Source organism: Octopus bimaculoides, chromosome 10 (genome assembly GCF_046866305.1).
Source record: "Octopus bimaculoides isolate indiv1 chromosome 10, ASM4686630v1, whole genome shotgun sequence".
Taxonomy (NCBI): Eukaryota; Metazoa; Mollusca; class Cephalopoda; order Octopoda; family Octopodidae; genus Octopus; species Octopus bimaculoides.
In genome coordinates, this window is record NC_142937.1 from 40,499,089 (window position 1) to 40,519,121 (window position 20,033).

The 20,033-nt window shown below is 37.3% G+C and overlaps 1 long non-coding RNA gene across 1 annotated transcript in view; it reads right to left on the reverse strand.

Moving 5' to 3' along the window:
- LOC149133684 (uncharacterized) overlaps nt 1–6,334 on the reverse strand; it is a 7,934-nt gene extending 1,600 nt beyond the window's left edge. The window contains exons 1-2 of the long non-coding RNA XR_016243293.1: nt 6,266–6,334; nt 1–223 (exon numbers count right to left, since the gene is read on the reverse strand). The exon at nt 1–223 is cut by the window's left edge and continues 1,600 nt beyond it. This is a non-coding gene — a long non-coding RNA (uncharacterized LOC149133684). The remainder of the gene's footprint in view (nt 224–6,265) is intronic.
- Nucleotides 6,335–20,033: the final 13,699 nt, after the last annotated feature.

Genomic DNA, 20,033 nt, shown 5'->3' on the forward strand with positions numbered 1-20,033 from the left:
GTTCTTTCATGTCCACGAAACTTTAAGTAACATGGGAAACTAAGTCAACCTATTACTCAGTAAATACAACTTCAACTATATGTGTCAAGTGGTTGAGTGTTACTTCAGCTTCAATATTCCCTCCCTCACACACACACACACACACATGTATGTATACGTCTAGGGTTGTCTGATAAATTCAGTTGTTTTGTTTTTTTCGACTTGAAACTCCATTGTCATGTATCTGAAAAGAGGTGAATTTTATTTAAATTTCAGAGAGCAAGAAACAAAATTGTAGAGAAAGAGTAGACCTACAAAAGCAAAATACTACGATAAAAATACTTTCATTGTTAATTCAAATAACATTTGAGGATTGAAATAAAGAAAAAAACAAAAAGTGAATTTATCTGATAACCCAAATATAAATATATATCATTCTCCACATAGTCATTAGTGGGTCAACATAGCTTCCTTCTGGTGATAAGAAAGATCAATACTGAACAACTGGGTGACCCAGTGACCGAATTGGTGAAGGAAATTGAACCTGATCTATATATATATATATATATATATATATATATACACACACATATAGATAGGAAGATTACCAAAGTCACATATTTAATGCATGTTTGGTTTATATGGTAATTAGTGGCAGAATTGCATCAGGGCAAAGTCCCTTAAAGATGCCAGGTGTTAATAAACACTGAATAGCTCAGATCAGGTGATGGATATCGATATTTCACCAAAGATGATCAATATTGATATTACACCATTATTTCAGCTCATTGGCATTGCGTATTCAAATCACCTCAAAATGAATTGGAATTGTTAGTCAAATAGTGTAGAGTCTATCTACTGATAAGTAACAGTGCTACACAAGTAAAACAAAATTAAATTTTGAATTATAAGCCAGTCTAATAATGTAAAATTACCAATGTCACTTAATGTATATGTTTTGTTTTTGAGCACACAAGCTGCAGGAAAGGGTCAGGGGAAAGTTCAAAGACACCATATGTTAAAAAACTCTGATTTCCTCAAACCAGGCAAGACAGCTCACACCATAGGTGAATGAGAATGGTGGTTTGAGAATCACAGAAATTATTTCAAAGAAGCTAATTTTTGAACAAATATTTTATTAAACTGCGTGCAAAATTAACAAAATAATTTCTGATAACAATATTGTCTCCAGTGTCTGTCCAATGTAGTCCTGCTGTACATCTACTACATATCTAGTAGAAATATTTCTGCTATATTTCTACGGGTGACACGTAAAAGCACCCACTACACTCTCTGAGTGGTTGGCGTTAGGAAGGGCATCCAGCTGTAGAAACTCTGCCAAATTAGATTGGAGCCTGGTGTTGCCATCCGGTTTCACCAGTCCTCAGTCAAATCTTCCAATCCATGCTAGCATGGAAAGCGGACGTTAAACGATGATGATGATGATGATGATTTCTACTATGCATCAAGCGTATTTCTATTGTATTTAAACTGTTTTTCTACTGTATGTCTATCGTATGTCTGCTGTAAATCTATGGAAGCTCTGTTATGTATGTATCCATTGTATTTCTATTATATGACCACTGTATGGCTACTGTATGTCTATGATATGTCTTCTGCATGTCTACTATATGCCTTCTGTATTTACGGTGTGGGTATATTGTATTATACTGCATTTGTATTGTATTCTTATCGTACATCTATTGTATTTATGTATATTGTTATTGTATATATAAGGTATGTACGCTATAGCTTTACTATTTATATTGCATATCCAACATAATGCCTACAGCATTTCTACTGCAGAAATAGTTATTAAAGGCATAATATATTTTTGAAGAATGCATTTGTGAACAATAATCTTGGACATTGAAGCTAAAAGAATGGTTTGAGTGGCCAACACATGGTCGATTGTATAATGAAGATCGGGAATGAGGTTGCATTGAAAAGTTAAAACATGTGCCTGCACAGTGACACAGTATGGTGATACTGGTTAGTGAGACTGCATAGAATGGCTGCATAATGATGTTGCAAATATATGAGAGCTTGAAAGGTAGAGTTTGATTTAAAAATGTAATTAGTAAATGGGTATTAAAGGACACAGCTGATATGTGTTAGAAGAGGCATGGACAATAACTGCTGGATGAAAAAGTATATACTAATAGCACCATAGCATATACAGATCATGGAAAATATGGAAAGAAATAGTGCGATTTGGGGGAATACAGTAGTATGGTGATAGGCTGTATGACAGACTTGTCCAGCATTTTCCAGCATGGGTAAACAATCATTAAATAATATAAAGGAAATCAGATGACCTAGAGTGACCAAGGGATACCTGGATTCTTTGAATCATTACAAAACCTAAAAAAACAAAAGTAGATTTTCTGCAACCAAATCTTGACATTGTGCTATCATTATGCACAGTTAACTATTTCTATGCATTGTTCTTTATTTTACAAACAAATAATTGCAAAAAACAGATACTAAGTTTTTAATAGAACTAAGAGACAACATTCTGGTTCCAATTATTGGTAGATTTTTCACTAAAGACCAAATAAATTTCAGTCATATATTATATTTGATTTTGTATTAGAAAACCTGCTCTTTTAGCTTTTCTAATCATACAGTTTTAACTTCAAACTGAAATGATTTTTTCGTTAAAACAGAACCTTGGATCCATTTCTAGACTTATATATATATATAGTTGATCTGAATTCCACAAAAGAACCTAGACAAAGTACTGCAGTTCTCTTGTGTTATCTTCATATCTCTTTTGCGCCTAATATAAATATGTAGTCATCTACAAATCCTCTGTCTGATCATGTTCTCCTGCAACTGGAAATTGGCTCACAATTTAGATCTTTATTCATTATTATCAGATCAAAAAATGTAAAAAAAATGTATTATATTTAAATACTATTGTAATAAAGGTGACCGACAAACAGATCTTCACTATGTATGTATGCATGTACGTATGTATGTATGTATGTATGTATGTATGTATGTATGTATGTATGTATGTATGTATGTGTGTATGTATGTATGTATGTGTGTATGTATGCATGTACATATGTATGTATGTGTGTATGTATGTATGTATGTATTTATGTATGTATTTATTTATGTAAGTATGTATGTATGTGTTATATGTATGTATTATGTATGCATGTGTGTGTATATGTATGTATTATGTATGTGTCTGTGTGTGTATATATGAGTGTATGTTCATATTGGTGCAAGCAAGGTTGTGTGATCAAGAAGTTCACTTCCCTAACCACATGCTTTTGGATTTAGTTCCACAGTATAGCACCTTGGCATCTTCTTGTGTCTTTTATTTTAGACCTGGGCTGACAAAAACCCCGTGAGAACATTTGGTAGATGAAAATGCTTGTTGTGTGTCTGTAAATATAAATAAATATATATATATATATATATATATACATGTGAGAAGGGATGACCACTAATTGAACATCATTTACGCTAGAAATCGACCATCAACGGTCAAACCACAAAAGAAAAGAATGTTCTCTAGGGAAATTCAGCGTGACCATTGATGGCCGATTTCTCGCCTAAAGGATGTCCACTTAGTGGTCATCCCTTCTCACATGTATGTAATATAATTTTTCTGAATTCTTAAGATTTTTCTTTATGCTAGCCCACTGGTTTTAAATTGGTGTCAATTGAATTAATATCCAATTTATCACCCTTATTATTTATATATGTCTAGGCATAAAGAGACTAATAACCTAACGTAGAACTCAATATACATATGCTTCAGAATGAAGCATTAATTGAGTATAATCAAGTAATAAGAAAATAAGATTACAAAGGAATAAATAATTACCTTATGAACTTCATTAGCTTACAGCTGTTTCTGCTATAAGATGCATCTGTAAGCTAATGAAGTTCATAAGGTAGTTGTTTATTCCTTTGTCACATAATACACACACGCACACACATACACACACACGTGAGTGTATGCGGGTTTGTCAATTACAGCCACCAAAAATTGCCTTAATGAGAAAACCTAAATTACACACATAATAACAATTGTAAATGTAGAACACCTTTATCCTGTCCATTAGGAGAAACCTGTCTCTCAAAGAATATCATATATAGTGCAATGGTAACTATGCAAAAGACACCAACTATTATTATATCTTACATACTTTATATGTACAGCAAACCAGATATACAGCAAAGCAGTTCAAGACATAATACAACCAACACATGTATCCTTTTCACAACTTAAACAGGAAAAATATATCCAAACATATATGAGCATTAAAACCCCAAAATTCTCTGTTTAGCATCAATTGGAAAATACTCTCACATGCATAACCATACTAAAGTAACAACAACATGAGGTCCAACAATTGAAATGCCTTACAATGGGCTTCCTTCAGTTTCTGTCTACCAAATCCACTCACAAGGCTTCGGTTGACCAGAAGCTATAGAAGAAAACATTTGCCAAAGTTGCCATGCAGTGAGACTGAACCTGGAACCATATGGTTGGGAAGCAAGCTTTTTACCACACAGGCACACCTGATAATGATGAGGATGATGATGCTTAAGCATGCACACACACACACACACACACACACACACATATGGTACTTTACATTATTGTTTACGTAAGAAAAAGCACTCAATAACAACCTCACCGTTAACACTGCTAACACCATTATCAACAACAGAAAAACAACAAAAACAACCGGAATAATTATCACTCATCCTCATCTTTTTCCTCCTTACCACCACCTCTTTTACTACTACTGTTCCTATTACCACCACCACCACCACCACCACCACCACTACCACCACCGCCATCACAATTACCACCACCATCATCACCATTACTCCTACCACAACGGCTATTGCTGCTACTACTACTTCTACTATTATTATTAGTACTACTAATATTAGTTTCAAATTTGGACACAAGGCCAGCAGTTTTGGGCGCAGTGATAAGTCAATTTCATTGACCCCAGTGTTTAACTGGTACGTATTTTATCGACCCTGAAAGGATGAAAGGCAAAGTCAGTCATGGCAGAAATGGAACCCAGAATGTAAGGACTGATGAAATTCCACTAAGCATTTTGCCCATTGTGCTAACGATTCTGCTAGCTCATCACTTTGATTTGCGAATTAATATCAGTTTCGCAATTTGGCACAAGGCCAGAAATTTGGGTGGGGGAGTAAGTTTATTACATTGACCTCAATACTTAACTAGTACTTATTTTATCGACCCTGAAAGGATGAAATGCAAAGTCGACCTTGGCGGAATTTGAACTCAAGATGTAAGGTTGGACAAAATGTTGCCCAGCTTGCTAATAGTTCTGCCAGCACACTGCTTTACTACAAATACTAATGTTACTACTAGTACTACTACAACAACAACTCAAATATGATGTCCAAGAGATACAACAACACCGCATGGTAACTTTAGCTGTGTAAGTAAAAGGGTTCCACAAATATTACTGTATGAAGTGGAGGTGGAGTATGAGAAAATAGTTACAGATAGGTGTGAAATAGGTAAAAGTAGTAGTGGTAGTGGTGGTGGTGTTGGCGGCAGCGGTGGCGGTGGTGGTGGTGGTGGCGGCGGCGGTGGTGGTGGTGGCAGCGGCGTTGTTGTTACAGTTCTTGTTTCAAAAAAATCATACAATATCAAATTATTGGTGCTTCAAGTGCACAGATACACACACACACATACACACAAGCAAACATACACACACCCACACTCATGCATTCCCATGGACAGATACATAAATATAATCCCTCACATGCATATATATATATATATATGGAGAGAGAGAGAGACAGACAGACAGGTTTATACACACACATATTAAGACATACACACACAAAAAATACGTATATTGTAAGGTGGGTGGGTGAGGGTGTGTCTGAGTATACAGTTTCATAAGTAGGTAAATATAATACACGCATACATTCATATATATCTATTGGCACAGGAGTGGCTGTGTGGTAAGAAGCGTGCTTCCCAATTACATGGTTCTGGGTTCAGTCCTAGCACCTTAGGAAAGTGTCTTCTACTATAGCCTCAAGCTGACCAAAACCTTGTGAGTAGATTTGGTGGACAGAAACTGAAAGAAGCTCGTCATATATATATATATATATATATATATATATATATATGTATGTATTTGTGTGTCTGTGTTTGTTCCTCCCACCAATACTTGAAAACCAATGTTGGTGTGTTTACGTCCCCAAAAATTAGCAGTTCATAAAAAGATACCGATAGAATAAGTAATAGACTTACAAAGAATAAGTCCTGGGGTTGATTTGTTCGACTAAAGGTAGTGCTCCAGCATGGCTGCTGTCAAAATGACTGAAACAAGTAAAAGAATAAAAGAATAAAAGAAAAAAAGAATATATTTTATATATATATGTATATATATGTATATATATATATATATATATATATATATATATATATATATGTATATATATATATATATATATATATATATATATATATATATATATATATATATATATATATATATATATATATATATACATATATATATATATATATATATATATATATATATATATATATATATATATATATATATATATATATATATATATATATATATATATATATATATATATATATATATATATATATATATATATATATATACATATATATATATATATATATATATATATATATACATATATATATATATATATATATATATATATATATATATATATATATATATATATATATATATATATATATATATATATATATATATATAGGTACAGGAGTGGCTGTGTGGTAAGTGGCTTGCTTACCAACCTCATGGTTCTGGGTTCAGTTCCTCTGTGTGGCACTTTGAACAAGTGTTTGCTACTATAGCCTCGGGCCGACCAAAGCTTTGTGAGTGGATTTGTAGACGGAAGCTGAAAGAAGCCTGTTGTTTATGCATATATATGTATGTATGTGTGTGCATATGTTGCATGTGTTTGTCCCCCCACCATTGCTTGACAATCGATGCTGGTGTGTTTACATCCCCGTGACTTAGCGGTCTGGCAAAAGGAGATCGATAGAATAAGTACTAGGCTTACAAAGAATAAGTCCTGGGGTCGATTTGCTTGACTAAAGGTGTTGCTCCGGCATGGCCACAGTCAAATGACTGAAACAAGTAAAAGAATAAAAGAATATATATATATAAATGTATCTATTTAGCTATCTATCTATATTTATATCTATAGATAGATAGATAGATAGATAGATAGATAGATAGACAGACTGATATAAATATATATACATATGTATCACATGAGTAAGCACATAAATGCAAAACCAGGTGGTAAAAAATGGTACTAAAATACCGCAGGTAGAGTAATATGCTTTTTTTGTTAAAGCTGCAAAACTGCCACAAAACCATTACTCAGAGTTTCCATTTCTTGGACAGTTGTGATTAAGAGTTTGATGGAAACGTGAAACTCTAAGAGACAGTTTTGAGATGGTTTTGCAGCTTTAATAAAAATGTATATACACATATATGTATGTATGTATGTATGTATGTTTGTATATATGTATGTATGTATGTGTGTGTGTATGTATGTCGAAGGTGCGTAGCTTAGTGGTTAGGGCATTCGGCTCACGGTCGTAAGGTCGTGAGTTCAATTCCCGGCGACGCGTTGTGTCCTTGAGCAAGACACTTTATTTCACGCTGCTCCAGTCCACTCAGCTGACAAAAATGAGTAGTACCTGTAATTCAAAGGGCCAGCCATGTCATGCTGAATCTCCCTGAGAACTACGTTAGGGGTACACATGTCGGTGGATTGCTCAGTCACTTGCACGTTAATTTCACACGCAAGCTGATCCGTTGATCGTATCAGCTGGGAACCTTGTCGTCGTAACTGACGGAGTGCTCCTATGTATGTATGTGGCTCAGTTGGTAATGCAAAATATAAGTTAGTCCCAGAACGCACAATGTTCCTGAAGGTCGGCAATGGTTTTCCTCGGTCACGAGTGGACGGCCATCATCATGTATGTATGCATGTATGTATGTACATTGTTGTTATTATGTTAAATTGTTGTATATCCAAAATTGGCCAAATGTGCTTTTTACAATATTTTTTTTTTGTGTTTTCAACAGCCAGTTCTTTTGGTCTAACAATCATATCTCCAGCTGCTTCAGTTGCCAAGATATCAAAAATCTGCAATTGTTTTGCTATGGAATGGTGAAAACTATTTTATCGCTTTCTGAAAAGCAACGTTTTGAATTTACAACACTTTTGCATAATAACAACGATACGTAGTCACTATACATGCGTTCTATACACACATATTCATTCAGAAACAGATATACACACAGACAGACAATCACATGCACACATGCATACATACATAACATACATCTGGAGGTACAAAAATAATTACACACACACACAGAAAAATAACAAAAACCACACCACCATTACCATTCACACCACCATCACCACCACCACTACCGCCACCAATACTGAGAGCACCACAAACACCATTAATTCTAATGAAGTACTCCCAGGTGAACTATGTGTGAAAAACAAGACAGTATGGCCACACCTGGAGTAACGATAATCACAGGGCCTGCTAGACAAGGATTAGTAGCGCCACCAATGCTGTCATCTTCAATCTACCACTAATTTACTACAACCAATACAATGTAATGCCACACCGCCATTGCCAACACTACCACTACCACTAACAGTAAAAATGTTATCTTCGTATCACAATCCCAATGGGACCACCACTGCTATTATTTTCGCAACTGCCAACTAATCCCAACACATTGACAACTACTATAACAAATGCTCTTTTCTACTCTAGGCACAAGGCCCGAAATTTTGGGGGAGGGGACCAGTCGATTAGATTGACTCCAGTATGCAACTGGTACTTAATTTATTGACCCTGAATGGATGAAAAGCGAAGTTGACCTCGGCGGAATTTAAACTCAAAACGTTAAAGACAGAAGAAATATCGCTACTATAATGAATGCTACAACTCCATCTACCAAAGTTTTGTTACTATAGATACGACATTCAGCATCTCTACTGTTACCACTAGTACTACCAACACCTGTACTACCAGTCTTGCTAGTACCATCATTACCACTACCACCATCACAACAACAACAACACCAGCAACACAACACTGTTGGTAATGGTTGTGGATCCATCAGTATTACAACCTTTACTACCACCAGCACTACCACTAATACTACCACCACCACCACCACTACCATAACTGCAATAGCATGATCATAACCACATCATCAATAATAACAACACTAATACCATTACCACTACAATAATACTATCACCACCACCACCACCACCACCACTGACACCACAACCAACACCATCTTCACCACCATCTCCACCACTACCAGTGCCTCTACCAAAATGCTACCACCACCACTACCAGTGCCTCTGTCACTAACAACAACAGCAACAAAGCAACACTACCTCCACCACCACCACCACCACCAATATCACTACCATCAACAACAACTACACCATGCTATCAACTTCCAAATCAAACATATTTTCAGATAATGAAATTTTAGTGAAATTTCATCAGTGAAAATGTAACCTGTTTATCTACAGATGTTTATCTACTACTACTACTAACTACTACTACTACTACTACTACTACTACTACTACTACTACTACTACTACTACTACAGCAACAACAGATACTATGATAGCAACAATAACAAACACTACTACTGCTACTACTACTACTACTACTACTACTACCACCACTGCCGCCGCCACAGCAACTGCCAAAATCAACGCCACCACTGCCACCACCACTACAGATATTATTGCTGCCATCACTACTACCACTACTACTACTGGCACCATCACACCCCTTACTTTTATCATCGTTACACAACGTCTTGTGCTCCCACCACCCTTAACCTCGCCACCACCGCTACTACCACTGACACCATGCATATAGAGCTTCAAACTAGATGGTATATATGCATGTGTGTGCATGTGTATATGTGTGTGAGTGCGTGTGCATGTGTGTATGAAATTGGTAAATAAGAGAGGTGGGAAGGAGATGGAATAAAGTGACAGCTTTAATTTATACAAGAATATTAACTTTGTGTAAAATTCAAACATCCTGATTGTATTCTTAGATATAGTTCTTCTGTCAAGGTCAACTTGACAACTTCTTTCATCCTTTCTGTGTCGATAAAACAGGCACCAGCTGAGCACAGTCCTTCTGCCTAGAGTAGAAAGGGTTAAACATTATCGACAGCCAACTGAGGTAATCTATACAGCATGTGTGTATGTTTGAGTTTGTGTGTGCGAATATATTTGTGTGTGTGTATGTGCTTGCATTTGAATAGGTGTTGCTTGGCAACAGGAAGGGCATCTGGCTGTAGAAAATCTGTCTCGACAATTTCTGTCTGACTCACGAGTATGGAAAAGTAGATATTAAAACGAGCAATATATATATATATATATACATATATATATATATGTATATATATATATATATATATATATATATATATATATATATATATATATATATATATATATATATATGTATATATATATATATATATATATATATATATATATATATATATATATATATGGGAGAATATACGAAAAAAACAACAACAGACGAGGACAGGTGGTGTAAACAACAAAAGGATGTATTAGTATGACGCTCGGGAATACGGAAAGTCTCTAACGTTTCGAGCTACGCTCTTCAACAGAAAGAATACGGAGACAAGGCGAAAAACACGGAGAAAAAAAATTGAATAGTGTTCAGTCAACGGTCAATCATAGTAATGGCTAATCATAGTAATGGCTGACCGGAAGTTAGAGAATTTTTTTCACAGGAGAGCTAAGAAAAGGGGGGCAAAGAACGGTGATCGAAGAACAAGGGGCTGTGTGTTTGGGAGATAGAATGCTGGTGATCTTGACGTATGTGTGTGTGAAAATGGGGAGGGGAGAAAGGAGTTGGTCACTTGTAGTGTGTGCGTGGTGTGATGTGAGGGTGTTGGTGTGATGTGATGTGAGGGTGTTGGGAGGTGGGGAAGGCATGGGTGGAGTGTGGGTTAGGCTGAGGGTGGGGTAGAGGTTGGGGTGGGGTATGTGGGTAGGGGTGGGGTAAGGGTATGTGGGTAGGGGTGGGGTAAGGGTATGTGGGTAGGGGTGGGTGGTGGGTGTAAGGAATTGGATGGGGTGGAGTGGGAAGGTAGAGTAGGAGTGTGTTGGGGTGTGGTGAGATGAGCTTATGAGGGGGTGTTGACGATGAAGGGGGAAGGGGAAGGGGGATGTAAGAGAGGGGGAAGGTGGGTATGGGAGGGGAGAGAAAGAGAGGAAGAGAGGAGAGAGGGTGGGTATAAGAGAGGGAAGGTGGATGTAAGAGAGGGGGAAGGTGGGTATGGGAGGGGGAGAAAGAGAGGAAGAGAAAGAGAGTGAGAGAGAAGAGAGTGAGAGAGAGGGAAAAAGAGAAGAGAGTGAGAGAGTAAGGGTGAGAGAGTTAGAGAGTAAGAGTGTAGAGAGTAAGAGTGAGAGAGGGGGAGTACGAGAGAAGAGAGTGAGAGAGTAAGAGAGAGGAGAGAAAGAGTAGGGGTGAAGATAAGTGGGAGTGAAGAGAAGTAGGAAGAGAAGTAGGAGTGAAGAGAAGTAGGAAGAGAAGTAGGAGTGAAGAGAAGTAGGAATGAGAGAGTTGGGAGTGAAGAGAGGTGAAGAGACGTACAAAGAAGTAGGAGTCGGAGCAGGAGGGGGAGGGGAGGGGAGGGGAGGGGGAGGGGAGGGGGAGGGGAGGGGGAGAGATGAGTGGTAGGAGGGAGGGTGGGGGAGAGGCAGGGGAGGGGGTTAGATGAAGAGGAGAGGGGAGTTGAGCCCATGTGGCGCAAAGGAGCGAAGAGAGAAGATTAATCCCTGTTCACGGCGCAAACGGGAGTCCGGATGGCCCCTGTGCATGGACAATCCAAACACGGACAGGTGTTGCTGCAAGGAGTGACCGGCAGAACGGAAGTGGCGTGACACCGGGGTGTCATTGCCAACGTTGATGTCTCGGAGGTGTTCCGCGAATCGGTCGGCCAGGCGGCGCCCCGTTTGTCCGATGTACAGAGAATGGCAGAGAGAGCAGGAGATACAATAGATGATGTTGGTAGAAGTGCAGGTGAAGGAGTCGGTGATGCGATAGGGTCGGTGATGGGTGCTGGTGAGGAGGGTGGTGTTGGAGAGGTAAGGGCAAGTGCGGCAGCGTGGGCGCGAGCAAGGGAACGAGCCAGGTTGGGAGGTTGGGTTGGGGAAGAAGCTGTGGACCAAGAGGTCCCGTAGGTTATGGGATCGTTTGAAGGAGGGGAGGGGTCGATTAGGGAAGATGTGGGAGGTGGAGGGGTCGGACTGGAGGCGCCGGAAAGCTCGGAGAATGGAGCGTTGGAGGGGTAGGGTGGTGGGATGGTAGGTGAAGGGAAAAGGGAGGCGGGAAACGGTAGGGGGGGTTCGGGGGGAGAGAGCAGATGCACGGTCCACAGAACGTGCTCTGGCAAGGGCGGTGTGGATGGTGGTGGGTGGATATCCACGCAGGCTAAAGTGGCGAGCCATGAGTTGAGACTGAGTCTCAAAGTCATGGCTGTCGCTACAAAGTCTGCGTAGACGGAGGAATTGGGAATAGGGGATGGAAAGTTTTGTGTGTCTAGGGTGGGAGGAGGAGAAGTTGAGATAGGAGTGTGAGTCTGTGTGTTTGTAGTGGATGGAGGTGCTAAGGGCGGAGTGAAGGATGCTGACCGAAATGTCGAGAAAGGGGACAGAGGTGTCAGAGATAGTACAGGAGAAGTGGAGGGGAGGGCAGGATGGAAAGATTGAACGAAAGAGAGGAACGAGTCAAGATGTTCGCGGGAGAGTGAGGTGTCACCGATACAGTCGTCGATATACCGACCGTATAGTTCGGGAGTAGGACCAGTGAAACTTGCGAATATTTGGGCCTCAACATAACCAGCGAAGAGGTTCGCGTAGTTGGGGCCCATTCTCGTCCCCATGGCCACTCCCGAGTAATGCTGGTAGATATCTCCCGCGAACGAGAAGCAGTTGAGAGATAGGACAAGTTCGGCCAGACGAATGAGTGTGGAGGTGTCGGGTTGTGGGCTGGGGCGTTGGTCTAGGAAAAACTTCAGGGCACGCAGCCCCTCGTCGTGGGGGATCACCGTATAGAGGCTCTGAATGTCTAGAGTGAAGAGAAGCTTAGAAGGGCCGGGAGGGAAAGAGAAAGAGTTGAATAGACGAAGCGCGTGGTTAGTGTCATGAATGTGGGAAGGGAGAGAAGCCACTAGGGGGGCGAGGACACGGTCTAGGTATTTTGAGATAAGCTCGGTGGGGCAGTTGCAGGCGGAGACGATGGGGCGGCCAGGGTTGTTCCGTTTATGGATCTTGGGGAGGAAGTAAATGGTGGGGGTGCGTGGGGTGCGAACAATAAGGTTGGAGGCGGTGGCGGGGAGACGGGAGGAGAGGATGAGGTCATGGATAGTGGGGGACACAGTCTGTTGGTAGCTGGGCGTGGGGTCGGAGGGCAGAGGGCGGTAGAATGAGGTATCTCGAAGTTGGCGGAGAGCTTCGGCCTTGTAGAGGTCCGCGCGCCATACCACCACGGCTCCACCCTTATCAGCCGGTTTTATGATGATATATATATATCTTTCTCCCTCTCCTTCTCTTCCTCTCACTTCCTCTCATCATCATCATCATCATCATCATCAACACCATCATATTCATCCTCATTTTACTTCTACTTTCCATGCTGGCATGGGTTAGATAGTTCAACAGGATCTCAGTCATTCAGTGGACGATGTTTGGCTTCACTATCTCAGTTGTGGCATGCTTTCAATGCTGGATACCCTTCCTATAGACAACCACTTTGCTGAGGTCATATTGATACTCACAAGCCTAAAAACACCCACCCTCTTCATTGAAATACAGATATGGCTTTATGCAAGATGTTGAAAAGTTACAGTATGATGAGGGGATATCCTGCAATTATATATGGGTGAGTTGAGTGGCTGGAATGCTGCCGGAGGAGAAATAGAGATGATAGTGGCAAAGGTGTCAGAGATCATACCCACAAGGTAACATGTCTTGGAAAGTGGACAGAAAAGAGTGTGGAGATAGAAAAAAATCAAGATATGTGGATCAAGACAGCATGAGTGTGAGTGAGAGGTTAGTGAGCAATGGATAGAAGTAAGTTGGCCAAAAGTATATAGAGGTGAATGTAGTGAATAGTGAACAAAGGTGGGAAATGATTGATGGCAAATATTTATTTGGTCGTGATGATAAAAATGAGGGATTGCTGCCAATAGAAAGTGGCTCAGGGAAGAGAGAGTGATGACTGGCGGTATAGAAAGAGCGATGTTATGATGTACATTAATGAGTTCTGCTTTCATTAATTACAACAGCAAAGTAACACAGCTTATAAAAGAGTGATGATTAATATAAAGATGTGAGCAGAGCAGTAAGTGTAGACTTAAAAGTGACATAATGGGTGAAGGATGTTATGCTTCCAGAACACCTGTTTCACTGTGCTTATATATATATATATGCATGGGTCTTCTCAAGGACTATGCATCACCAATCATCTTATTTCTTTGTCATCAACTTTGTAAGGTAAAAGATCAGTCGTCAACTCTTCACCTTGTGTCTTCTTGGTACACCCTCTTCCACAGGGCCATCAACTGCACACGTTTAGGACCTCCTTATATAGTTGTCCTCTTCAATATGCATCACATGTCCGTTTGATACCTCTTCTGCCCTGTTCTTGTTTTATTTTCCCCTTATTGACAAGGTTAAATTATTCTCTGGGTCTTTGTCTCTCTCTCCCTAACATTTTCCTCTCTCTCATTCCATCACCCTCTCCCTTTTACCCTCCCTCCCTTTTCATTCCTTTTCTCTCTCTCATTCTATGTACCAGGTGTCAGTAACAAACTGTACTGTTTCATGTTTTATGTTACTAAATGGTTCTATTCCTTCCATTTGCTTGAAAGCCTTTTCCACCAAACAGTGTCTTATACGTGGACCCTTCAACATTTCATGTAAATATTTAAAATAGCAGAGGCTTCCAGTTAGTCTGAACATGGGAGAGAAATGTTGTTATATTTTTAAGAAGTGTGTTAGTGCTAGTTTAAAATAATCTGAATATGGCATAATAGTTTAAGCAGTAACCTTTAGGTTAGCTTGATCAAAAGAGTTAATCTTTGAAGTAACACTATTTATGTTAAGTAGGTTTTATTAGGTATTTTTTTTTTCTTGAAATCCTAACATAGTGAATATACTTAGCACCACTTAAGATGCAAAGTTGACCAAGTGGCCGTGGTATACAATTACCATTCCCAGAGATTGTCATTTCACTTCACTCAGAATTTATTTGCTTGTCATTCTCTATGGCACTTGCCAAAATGAGTTTACAGCCAATATGTAGTACCACACACACACACACACATACACACACACATATGTACACACACACCCACATACAGATACACACATATAGACATACACATCTAAAAAATAAAAAAAAAAGAGGTATTAAATAAAAACAAGAAATCTAATAATTTTTCAAAAAAAAAAACTTTTTAAAGTTGTTGTCTTGCCAACAACAGCTAAGATTCTACAAAATCCAGTGTGGCAAGTGAATTGATATATGTTTTTAATAATAATAAAAATAGCAACAACATCATCAACAACAATAATAATAATAATAATGATAATAATAATAGCAACAACAACAATAACAATAGCAATACAGCTTAACATGCAACAATGTTTTAACAGGCCATTAGAGTCAAATTGTGTTAATAGCACAGAATACGTAGATGGTTTAACAAAAAATAATAAATAATATTAAACTCTAACCAATTGCTAAAAATGCCTTTTAGTAAATAATGATTTATTCTTCTTACTTTTTTTTTCCCATTTAAGTTTTGCATATTTGTATATTGTTTTTTGTTGGTTTCATTTATCCTTTTTCTTTTTCTTTTTTTTTTTTTTTAGTAAAATGCAAAGTGTTTTGCAAACACCGATTCTAATAATGGTTTCCAAATGGCTGTTCTTTATATGAAATTATTTTCTCATACAACCTTTGATATTAATTCCTGCTTCCAATATTGGAATTTTTCTCATACTATATGATCTAATATTTTGTTAACAAGCATCAATAATTCTGTGATGAAATTGCTTTACATAACACACCAAGCTTGGCTATTATTTTAAGTGCAAATTATACTTTTAAACCAGCCCATAATTTCATTCTCTTTAACTGCCCACACACATACATACACACACGCACACATTCTCACATACACATACATGCATATGCATGCACATGTGCACACTGCCTGCAACCATTGCTTATACGCACACACACACACCATCAGCCGCTGTACCGTATATCTGCATGTTTACTTTGATCTTCTGTCACAGTAAAATGAATCTATAAAAAATGAAAAACTGAATCGAGCGACAAAATAAAATTTGGTTTTATGGTTTTTTTGTGTTTATTTATGTTATTTTATTTCGAATATTTGTTAGAATGAGGGGGAAAAAATGTTACGGTCAAAGAGAGTCCTTTTAGCCTTTGTTTTTAGGGTTAAATGACTGACTGAGGTTGCACACATGTGTGTATGTATGTTTATATTTATGTATAAATATGTATATAAATATGTGCCATGCATATATGAATGTATATATGTATATATACACACACACACACACACACACACACACACATATATATATACAAACATGTATATATATATATATATATATATATATATATATATATATATATATATATATATATATATATATACATACATACACATATCTACATATATACAATTATATACTTGCATATGCATGTAAATATATATAAATATGTACAGTATATGCATGTCTAAATATATATATAAACATATATAAATATATATATATATAATCATATACATATACATACATTATGTTGTGCATGTGTGTGTGTATATATACATGTATGTATGTATGCATGTATGTATGCATGTATATATATATATATATATATATATATGTATAATTTGTGTAGGCGTGTGCTCGTATGGGTTTAAAACATCTACAGAGAGACAAACTGACATGCTGGCAGACAGACAGACATAGTTTTTTTACTTCTTAGTAATGACCAACATATTTCATCAATGTTAATATTTGAAATTGTTTAAGAGAACTAGAAACAGACAAATGGTAGGATAAATAAATGAGGATGTTGTTGTGTAATTCAAAGTCACCTCTGGTGAAAATGGCCAACAATAATTGTAATGTATTCCAACCACGATCATCCCATATATACATATACATATATCATCATCATCATCATCATCATCGTTTCACGTCATATATATATATATATATATATATATATTTTCTTTTTTTTCTTTCTTTTTCTTTTACTTGTTTCAGTCATTTGACTGCGGCCATACTGGTGTACCGCCTTTAGTCGAATCAAATCGACCCCAGGACTTATTCTTTGTAAGCTTAGTACTTATTCTATCAGTCTCTTTTGCCGAACCGCTAAGTTACAGGGACCTAAACGCACCAGCATCAGTTGTCAAGCAATTTTGGGGGGACAAACACAGATACACAACATACACACACACACATATATATATATATGTGTGTATACATATATATGATGGGCTTCTTTCAGTTTCCGTCTACCAAATCCACTCACAAGGCTTTGGTCAGCCTGAGGCTATACTAGAAGACACCTGCCCAAGGTATCATACAGTGGGACTGAACCCTGAACCATGTGGTTGGTAAGCAAGCTACTTACCACACAGCTACTCCTGCGCCTATATATATATAAATATATATATATATATATATATATATATATATATATATATATATATATATATGTATATATATATATATATATATATATATATATATATATATATATATATATATATATATATATATATATATATATATATATATATATATATATATATATATATATTATATATTTATATATACACACACACACACACATATATATTGTTATTATTATTATTTTAAAAAACTACTTGTCTTAGATCACTTTGACCAATATGCTGTACCATTTTAAATACAGTCGTATGTGGCTTAAAGGATTTTGGTTCCCATTTCAAGCCAGTTGTAAAGTCCTGTTGAGACTCTCCCTGTTGATTCATGGATGTATGGTGAAGTTATAGAGAGAGGAATATTTAAGAAATGGAAGTTTAGTTCAGGTCGTTGATATAGGTGCAGGCATGGTTACAGGTTCAGTTTCACTATGTGGTGATTTGGGCAAGCTCTTTTATATAGCCACAGGCCACCCAAAACCTTGTGAGTGAATTTGGTTGATGGAAACTGAAAGAATATAGACATGCATATGTCTATATGTGTGTGTCTGTGTTTGTATCAGTTCCCTGACCACCTCACAAACAGTATTGGTTTATTCACATATCTATAACCTAGTGGTTCAGCGAAATAGAGTGATTGAGTGCTAATCAGACTTTTGTTCAACTAAAACCCTATAAGGGCACGCTCCACCATGGTCATTATGCAATGGCTGAAACAAGTGAAAGGTAAACAGATAAAAAATTACTAATAAATAAATATATGTATATATATATATGTGTGTGTGTTTGTGTGTCTGTGTTTGTCCACTTAACATTACTTGACAACCGATGGTGGTGTGTTTATGTCCCCGTCACTTAGCGGTTCGGCAAAAGAGACCGATAGAATAAGTTCTAGGCTTACAAAGAATAAGTCCCGGGGTCGATTTGCTCGACTAAAGGCGGTACTCCAGCATGGCTGCAGTCAAATGACTGAAACAAGTAAAAAAAGTATAAAAATAAAGTATATGGTTTAGAGTGAAGGAAATTGAGTGAAAGATTTTCTGTTGAGGGAAATTTTAAAAAATTATTTTTATGAATGACATGTAGTACACCCTTTTTAAACTAAATTATCTATATTCATGTCATTGGCCCCTTTCAATTATTTCCTTTAGCTCTTTCCAGTTTTAATTATTCAAAATATCCTTGGCAAAAAATATATGTAATTCTTTTTCTAAATATAAAGGTTTATTTACTGATCTTACAGGTTTGTTTTCACTGTACTTTACTGATGTAATCAAATGGTTTGAAACATATGTCTGTAGTTGTGTTTTGCTGCAAACAAAGTTCAAATATTTCTTGTGTCATGATAAAAGCCTGTTATGCTAGCAATGTGTTGTGTTAAGAATGTGTTAACAGGGTTGTGCTAACAGAACGTTTTGTTAACTGTAAGTTACTAGTGTATCATGATAACAGTGTGACATGTTACAAGTGCACGGTGTGAACAGTGCGTTGTGTTAGCCATATGTCAACAGTCTGCAGTGACAGTGTTTGATTATGACTGATACAGGGATGTTCGTAAGGGAACACTGATAGGTGAGATAAAGGTGTTTAATGCTGTTTGACACCATGATGCTGTTAACAAGATATCAATTGGATGCAGTTACAGTGATTGATGTTAATACATACTGGGATGTAATGATCAAAGCTCTGATAGGCAGAAGAAGGGTATTTTTTGCTGTCTGATGCCATTGTAGGGAATGCTGGTAACAAGGTGTTAATGGGATGCAATGAGGGTGTATGATGTCATCTGATTCTATGTTTCCATAAAGTGCTGTTAACATGATATGGGTGGGGAATATGATGATTCTGTAGATTATGGTGAAGATATATCTTAAAGCATCTTCACTAGCTCCTTTCTCCCTACAGCAACGTATTTGATAGAAGAGACAGTATGAGGATGTTTACATAATGTTGATGATGATGATGATGATGATATATATATATATATATATATATATATATATATATATATATATATATATACATGTTACATATATATTTTACCTTTTTTTTCAGTTGTTAGACTGTGGCCATGCTGGGGTACCAACTGGAAGTATTTTTAGTCAAATGTATCAACCCTAGTACTTATTTTTTTCAAA